The sequence below is a fragment of the Colias philodice genome, chromosome 25 (genome assembly GCF_061535455.1).
Source record: "Colias philodice isolate Cphi_HAF_F1 chromosome 25, ilColPhil1 Martin Lab GWU primary, whole genome shotgun sequence".
NCBI classification, from domain to species: Eukaryota; Metazoa; Arthropoda; class Insecta; order Lepidoptera; family Pieridae; genus Colias; species Colias philodice.
The window spans coordinates 4,301,961-4,311,046 of record NC_143110.1 but is presented as its reverse complement, the minus strand read 5'-3'; the positions used below and the strand labels follow the sequence as shown (position 1 = coordinate 4,311,046).

Sequence of the window (9,086 nt, the reverse complement as noted above, 5' to 3'; positions counted from 1 at the left end):
TGGTAACGGAGGAAAATGTTTTCTCATTAATTAATTGATACGAGACATGAACGAAAATTCCACGGGATATGCTGTGTTATTTTTGTTTTTAGTAAAAAATAGGTATAGGTAGCTAGTGATTTATCCTACATGCATACCATCTATATCCTACAAATATTAATACCTATACGTGAAAGTAAAGCGAAAATTATGTAGCTTATTTACCAGAATAATAATACTTGCTTTTGCGCATTATTCAGCAGGTGAAACCGCGCGGCACTGCTAGTATAAAATAATGTGTTTATTATTTACTGCTTAAAATGTTTGTATTAAGATTAACAACTTCAACCTTTTAAAATGTGAAAATTTAATTGAAACAGTCAGATGTAACAAGTTGAAGTAATCTTCAAGCCGCAGGTGCAAGTTGATCCTTTGAAAATATAAGTTGAAAAATTGCATTTTTAAAGAGGGATTAAATGCATTTAAGTTTCATTTGTTTACAATTTATTTATTTTTGGAGAAAGAGTGTGTTTAGTATGTTTATGAATCTATACTAATATAATAAAGCTGAAGAGTTTGTTTGTTTGTTTGAACGCGCTAATCTCGGGAACTACTGGTCCGATTTAAAAAATTATTTCGGTGTTAGAAAGCTCATTTATCGAGGAAGGTTATAGGCTATATATCATCACGCTACGACCAACAGGAGCTGAGCCACGGGGGTGAAACCGCGGGGAGCAGCTAGTTTAAAAATAAAACTCTTCATTAGCGATTTAATCTTTATTTAAGTACGTTATTATAAGTACATAATTAATGTCTTCAAACTTATTTATCTTATCTCTTCTCTTTTATTAAAATTCTATACATTTTCTTGATTTCACACTTTGTAATTTTGTATTCTAGATAACTCTTATCTCGATTATATCTTGGAATAATCACAATATCAATCTAATGATATTATTTACAGCAGAATTCGTATTTTAGCTGCAATGTTGTTATATTTAATTATATTTTCATAAACTATGTTATGAAAAGTGTAGTAAAATAAATAATTATTGAAAGCCAATGTGTTTTTATTTTTATTCACCAAATCTCAAGCCTCGGTGGCGCAGTAGGCAGCGCGTAAGTCTCATAATCTTAAGGTCGTGAGTTCGATCCTCACCCGGGGCAATATTTTTAATACCTTCTAGTATAACTTTGATCCTAATCTACGAATCATTATTGATTTTTATTTTAATCGACCACTTTTTTACCGTATTTACTGAGTAGGCTCTTAGTAGACTATTTCTTCTGACTCTTTTCTTTACGTATTACCTTTCAAGCCAGGCGAAGTCAAGACATGCGAAATAAGACTCCACCCGATAACACGTATCATACTATGACCGTAATAGCAACGCATCCGGACCGAAAAGTATCACGTAATCCTCCACTATAGGTATGTGCAATAAAGCGTAGGTATCAATTACGTATTTTAAATTTTATGTTCATTTTCAATCTTACATTTAACAAAACTGTATTTCATATTTTTATAGCAATCAAATGGTTTATATACATAATTTTTGAAAGAATAGCAAAAAATCGATCATGAGGAGGGATTCGAACCCGCGTCTTCCGCCATAAAAATATATTTAACAGAGTTGTTTCTTTAAAAGCCTATGTTACATTTCTACATCTATATACATATATCTATACAAATATTATAAAGAGGAAAGGTTTGATTTTTTGTTTGTTTGTTTGTTTGTATGAATTGAATAGGCTCCGAAACTACTTGGCAGATTTGAAAAATTCTTTCACTGTTGGAAAGCTACATCATTTCTGAGTGACATAGGCTAGGTTTTATCCCGGAAATCCCACGGGAACGGGAACTATGCGGGTTTTTTTTTTGAAAACGCGGGCGAAGCCGCAGGCGGAAAGCTAGTATACATATAAAACTCAAAGGTGACTGATATAGTGATCTATCGACGCACAGCCCAAACCACTGAAATTTGGCATGCAGGTAGATGTCATAACGTAGGCGTCCCCTAAGAAAGGATTTTGATCAATTCTACCCCCAAGGGGATAAAATAGGGGATGAAAATTATTACCATAAAAATTTTTCTTTTCCACGCAGGCGACGCTGCGGGCAACAGCTAGTTGTTCAATATAATTCATAGATAAATCAAAAACAACATTATCAATAACATAGACTTTCATACTAACACTAATCTGGAATTAAAGGTAAAGAGAACAAATTAATAAATTATAACTATCTGACCCGGTACCCTTTATACTGTTTCATGAATTTTCCTCATAATTATTTAGCATTTTAGTAATTCTGATGCTTTGACAAGAAAGGGTCAATTAAATTCCTTGCATTATAAATCAAGAGTAATCTATACTTAATATTATAAAGCTGAAGAGTTTGTTTGTTTGAACGCGCTAATCTCAGGAACGACGGGTCCGAATTGAAAAATTCTTTCGGTGTTAGATAGCCCATTTATCGAGGAAGGCTATGGGCTATAAAGTCTGTCCCTTCCTCGTTAAATGGGCTATCTAAAGACGAAATAATTTTTCAAATCGGACCAGTAGTTCCTGAGATTAGCGCGTTCGAACAAACAAACTCTTCAGTTTTATAATATTAGTACAAATTATTATGTACCAAAGGCGAGGCTGGAGCGAACCACTATTAGGTAATATAACAACAATTCCTACAACAAATCTTTATAAACTCATCATTTCATAATATACAATAGGTACGAAATCATTCCATAATTTACAACACGAAGTAAATCACTAATGAGAAGTTATCCAAAATTATAAAACAATCCTTTTTTTTAAACTAATATTCTCCACCCACCTTCAGTACCATCTTGCATTAAAATAACATCTGTAATGGTATCATTTTCAACTATAAGTTGTAATTATCGAGTAATTTGGAGCACAGCCAAGTGTGATGCCTGCAATATGGCGATGTGATTGTATGAGGCTTAAATAAGTGCTTTTTAGTATGTACTAGTAGAGAAAATATTAAGCATACCTAATAATATAATTATTGTAGAAGTTATAAAAATATTTTGTTACTAACTTATTAGGTACTTTTTAATTCCTAAAGAAAGCCGATAATTAAAAATATTCTAACGTGAAAATTAGTTCGCTATATTATGATTTCTTCAAATTATAGTCTATAAGTTCATAGCAACCTACCCTGTTATTTGAATGATATTTCGTTGAAATAGTATATATTTAAGTTCCTAATTATTAAGTAACTAGCATTCCGCCTGCGGCTTCGCCCGCGTTTTCAAAAAAAACCCGCATAGTTCCCGTTCCCGTGGGATTTCCGGGATAAAACCTAGCCTATGTCAGAAATGATGTAGCTTTCCAACAGTGAAAGAATTTTTAAAATCTGCCAAGTAGTTTCGGAGCCTATTCAATTCATACAAACAAACAAAAAATCAAACCTTTCCTCTTTATAATATTTGTATAGATTAATGAACTTACTTTCCTAAAATAGTGTTTAATGAGTAATCGTATATACAATATAAACAACCCGTTTTTACACGTAGGTACATAACTGTCACCCAGAACCCAGTTACAACTCAATAAAGATTTACATGTACCCATTCACGTTTTACTACACAGGGTAAATAGAGGCGAGGAATTTCCCCAAATTAGACGTTTATCTGGACCGTGAATGCCTAAATAAAGTCAGGTAGGATTTGGGTGTAATTCAAAAGTAGGTTACCACGGAGCTGAGTATTCTTATAAATTGTAAAACTTCAAAGACATCTCTCACGCGCGCAGCGAGCCGCGAACCAGCGTGGTGCGATATGCTACGGAGCTTTTAGATTAAGGCATGGGAGATAGCGATTTGAGTGTTGTTTTTTAAAGTTTTATTAAGAAAATGTATGGAATAAGAGAGAATAGCCTTAAAAAGCTATCAATAGTAGATACATTTTTCAGTCAGAAAATACCTTGTTAAAAAGTTGAGATGAGTTATTTGAAATTAGGTTGTATAATACAATATTATAATTTATAATATCAAATACTAGTTGTGTATTAAGTATTTCTATAGGTAATTTCTTATTATGATGTATAAATTAATATTCGCATGTACAGTATTAGTAGGATAGGAGAGGATTGTAGAATTTGAGAAGTAATATTAGACCGGGAGATACTGACACAAAATTTCGAGTCATTTGTAACAGGATGGCGGTTCTACAGGGGTCTTAGTACGCAATGACAAAAAGAAAAACGATGGCGTGAACGCTGGTACCGGCGGCTTAGTCGCGTGGGCGTTAGTCGAACTCGTCGGAAAATAGCGAAAGTCAAACGATTTGTAACAGTATGGCACTTATTTTTCCTGTAAGTTTGAGGATCAACAAATATAAATACAAAATTTCAAAGATCTATGTGTTGGAAATCTTCACTTATATAAATTAATAATAAATTAAGTTTTCAAGTATGACAGCAATTTTTCCCCCTACTAGAAGTATGGCAAATATAATAATGATCACATTTTATCAAATACTCTCCAAAAATCCAAATGCAATACTGGTACAAAAAGTTTGGCGAAATAAAATTTTTTTGCAGATTTTCGGCGGTATGGCGACCATTTGGAATCGTCCGAAAAGTATGGCATGGCGATTTTCGTAAATGGCTGCACGACGATAGTTACCTGTGCAAAAGTTAGCCTGGTACAAATGGTTGAATGATTGTTTTATTTAAATCAACACATTCGCATCGGTATGGCGGGCTGTAAGTCACACCGGGAAAGTATGGCATGACACTACCGCCTACTACTTTTTTATGGGCTATCGGTAAATTCTAAAATTTTTGTGTTACAAATCGTTTGACTTTCGCTATTTTTCCGACGAGTTCGACAAACGCCCACGCGACTAAGCCACCGGTACCAGCGTTCACACCATCATTTTTCTTTTTGTCATTGCGTACTAAGACCCCTGTAGAACCGCCATCCTTGTTACAAATGACTCGAAATTTTGTGTCAGTATCTCCCGGTCTATATTTTATCTATAATATGACAAATTGAAATAGTGATTCTTGATAGATCTATGTTACGGAATTTTCCTATGTTCTCTTAAACCACCGGATTTGTATTGTGATTATACCCTTGGAGTTTGGACCCAAAATCGCTACAAGCCTATAAATTAGCCCGTTAAAAGTATTCGTAGCTGGGGCTTAACTTGAAACGAAATGACTACACATAGTTCTCTATACTTTGTTACTATCTCCACTAAAACAGTTTTACTTACAGTATTTTACATTGTTACTTGTATATGTGTATGTGAAATTATTGGAAAATCGACCTTGTTTTATTGGGGTAACGTTGACATTTAGTTTGAAATGTAATTTGATGAATATCGGGTTTTAATGGTACAAGATCGCAGATGTCACCAGAGAGCTAATTATAGATATTTTGTACCACAAAGTATGTATGAAGATGAAGTATGTATGCTTCAGCATTCACTTTGAGAAATATAATAGGGGCAATAGTATATTGAAAATTGAGAATAGTCATGCCTAAATAGATCGTAGAAAAATATGTTTAGACAATTGTAACCATTGTAGTATTTGTAGTTATTACGAAGATTCAAAATTAATTTCTATTTCATGACGCTTTTCTTGAAAGGTTTAATATTAATAAATAAATTTCTGAATTTTAGTTACGAGAAAGCTATTAATATAATCGTTACATTGATTTGATTTTATATCCATTCGAATATTCCTTTTCCTGCCTCAAGGCAAAAATGTTATTGAGTAAAAAATATATTCAGCAATAAATCGGAATAACATCCCATATATCCATATAGTTTACGTGGAAATGATTATCCTTGACATTTTCAATTGTTCCTTTTTTGTGATGTAACGTTTTGTTTTGGTTGTTACGTTTCTATTAATTTTGTATAGGTTGCAATAATAGTCGTAGTTTTTCGGGCCGCAATAATACCCAAAATTGATAATGGGTACACGGTATAATTTAACACGAACACAACCAAAAATAATTATATACCTAGGTAATTATACAAAAATAGAACGAGTTTTTATTATGTCAAAGTTCGTTCTCGCAATACTATTATTTAAAATACGAAATGAAGAACGCAGAATAATATAAGACAGGTAGTCTTACAAAGACCGAAAAAGTTGACTCAAGATATCCAAGAAATTTCAATAAAATAAGCTCTAAATAGCGAGATAATGATATAAAACTTTATAGAATTAGGCCCGTGCCTATAAAGCATGTTAGGGGATTTATACATTTCCCCCGCGAATTTACAGGAAAAAATACAGATTCGCCTTCAGTCGTAAATTCTCAATGTACCTATATAAAAATATCCAGAGATAAGATTCAGAATTCTGTTACCTTTACATTTTATGTAAGTTATGTGACATGCGATCTTTGATAAATTGTGGTCCAATTGTAATGTCTGTATTGTATTTTTATACCTAAGTACTTCTTATGTTCTTATCTAATTCGCTTAATGAAATAGATATTTTTTTACCTTCATTCACTCATGGATTAAGAAATATTTTTGAACATAAACAATTTCATTCGTGATATTGCATGCGGTATCCAATAACAACTTAAATTATAAGGAATAGTGGTTAGAATAAAACCACAGGATAAAAAAGGCACACATCAAAATACATGAAATTGAAACAGGCTTTTCAATATGTATTTTATAAAAAAAAGTCAGTTAAAAATCATACATTTCACACCCAATTCACACCCATACAGATGAAATTTCATATTTTACGTCAAAAGCCTTGAGTGGAGGCGGGAAAAATGACAGCTGTCAAACTGATCAAGTATGGCGGACGGTGGGCGCACAAAACATGTTATGGTTTATTGAATTATATATTAAGTAGTTAAATGGTCCTGATTCGGACATAAAAATTAACTATAAGCTTTTATAAAAGCTTTAACCGGACTTTACAAAATTACAATATTATGCGATCTAAAAAATATATTTAATACAGTTATAAAAATAAAATAAATAAAGTTTACTTGGTTCAAAATACACAGACAACAGATAAAACATAAAATATTATAAAATTATGCTTTTTAAAAATAATTAAACAGTTAAAAAAATCAATATTCAAAATAATACAATAAACAGTTTCAAAAATATTGCCCCGGGTGAGGATCGAACTCACGACCTTAAGATTATGAGACTTACGCGCTGCCTACTGCGCCACCGAGGCTGGTGAAAATTGTTGCGAAATTACGCTACCAATATTTTCAACAGTTAATAATACATTATATAGTTCACAGATAATGACTTTTTTTATTACAAATACAAAACACACTACCTACAACTGATTTCAGTGTATTATTTTATAAGCAGTACAATAAATAATTAAGCCTAATTTATAATGGACCGTTATTAGAAAAGACAATAAAATTTATACCTAGGTAATTAGTTTAAAACACTAATATCAATAAACAATCTAAGTATAGATACCCAAACTCCAAAGAACAAAAAAAAAATCATAGATTGCTACCACTATACAAAGTTTAAAACTTTTAAATTTAAACAAATGTGATCATTTGATCACTTACAACCAAAATAATCGAGAAAAAACTGAATGAGTTTTGTCACAACCATTTTTAATTTTTATTGCTCTTAAAAAGATTTAAATCCGAGAACTCCGTATTAACAGCTTAACATGCTAACAGTCAACTCACAAAATATATTCGTATTCTTTGAAATATTATTTCACATTCCTCGAAAATTCCCTTACGCTGCGCTAAAATATAAGGTAAGAGACGTCTTTCGTTTATTCTATTTTCTACGAGTTCATTCGAGTTAATGCAAATTACAACAAAATGGTAAATTAAACTTCACACAGGTTAACGACCTTGCTTTACAAAATTTTCTACTCTGAATACTAATTGCATAATATTTTTCATAACTTTAATTTTTAGCCTTATTTGAATAATTACAGACTATAATTATTATTGGGGGGCCATGTAATTAGATGGTTACGAAAAATTAAATAAATAAACACAAGCGTAAGCAGCTATATTTTGGGCATGTCCCTTTTTCTGTAAGAAATGTTTCATTTTTCCTTCCTGTTTGTCATTTTTGGCGTTTCCTTGTTTACATTCTTTTATACGATTTTCCTTACCTACCTACAGTACAGGTTAACCAAAAACCTTTTATAATAGCTCACTATTGCTTACTTTAGTTTCAAACAATTTTTTGTTGTCAAAACACACAAGCAATATAATATTTTAGCCTTCAAGAAATGAAGGTATCTCACATCAGGTGTCCCACCGTTTTATAGTGGAGATTAATACTTTTGAAAAACATTTAATCCCATGTAAAACAAAGTGTAATCCTATCAATGCCACCTTGGACAATTCAAATTTCATATATCAAACCTATTAATAGCTTCCTGGTCCAGCAAATTGTGAAAAGTCATTGGCCATCATCCGATAACCTCAAAAATCCACATTAGATCCAATTGAAATTCAAATCGCAAACTTATGTGGCTATCCCTAATCGTAAATCAATACGAGATTGGAAACATACGGCTCAAGAAACGAGAAAATCGCTACGTTTTCTGTAAAATGAAATGTATTATAATGTTACATGTTACAGTTTGTTGAAAATATAGTTGAATAAGTTTTAAATTCGTAGTTAGGTGTTATTTTTTTATTAACGGTTAAACTAATAAATACTATAAATACAGATCTTAAAAATAAATAATACCCACATATTATAAATGTGTGATATTTACAAAAAATGGTTAAAATTCATTTAACAGTTCAATTTGACGTCAAAAAGAATAAAAAAATAACAGTTAATTTTCATAGGTTTCGGTATAAACATAAATATGTTTAAAATCAGAATCGTTGAAGTCAGCCTTATACCTACATTGCACGCAGCCTAAGTTGCTGTTGGAATGACCCAGCTTCCTCATAAAAACTGCGTTAACGAATGCATTATTATCTTGTATGTTTAAAAAAAATCAAGCTGTCAAATGACATTCCCTCGCAATGAGCCTATTTGTTATCCTCTACAGCCTACAGAACAGGTTTTGTAAAAACAGCCACGTCAAAATTAGGGCTTCAGTGTGATGAGTTTTGTTAAGGTCAAGCGAGATTA

General features: G+C 31.9%; 2 non-coding genes across 2 annotated transcripts; one reads left to right on the top strand and one right to left on the bottom strand.

Annotated features, from left to right (window-relative positions):
- The first annotated feature begins 1,073 nt into the window (after positions 1 to 1,073).
- TRNAM-CAU (transfer RNA methionine (anticodon CAU)) lies at positions 1,074 to 1,146 on the top strand. Its single transcript has one exon. It is a non-coding gene; the product is annotated as a tRNA-Met (tRNA).
- A 5,957-nt stretch (positions 1,147 to 7,103) lies between these two features.
- TRNAM-CAU (transfer RNA methionine (anticodon CAU)) lies at positions 7,104 to 7,176 on the bottom strand. The gene has a single exon. It is a non-coding gene; the product is annotated as a tRNA-Met (tRNA).
- Between the last annotated feature and the right edge of the window lie 1,910 nt (positions 7,177 to 9,086).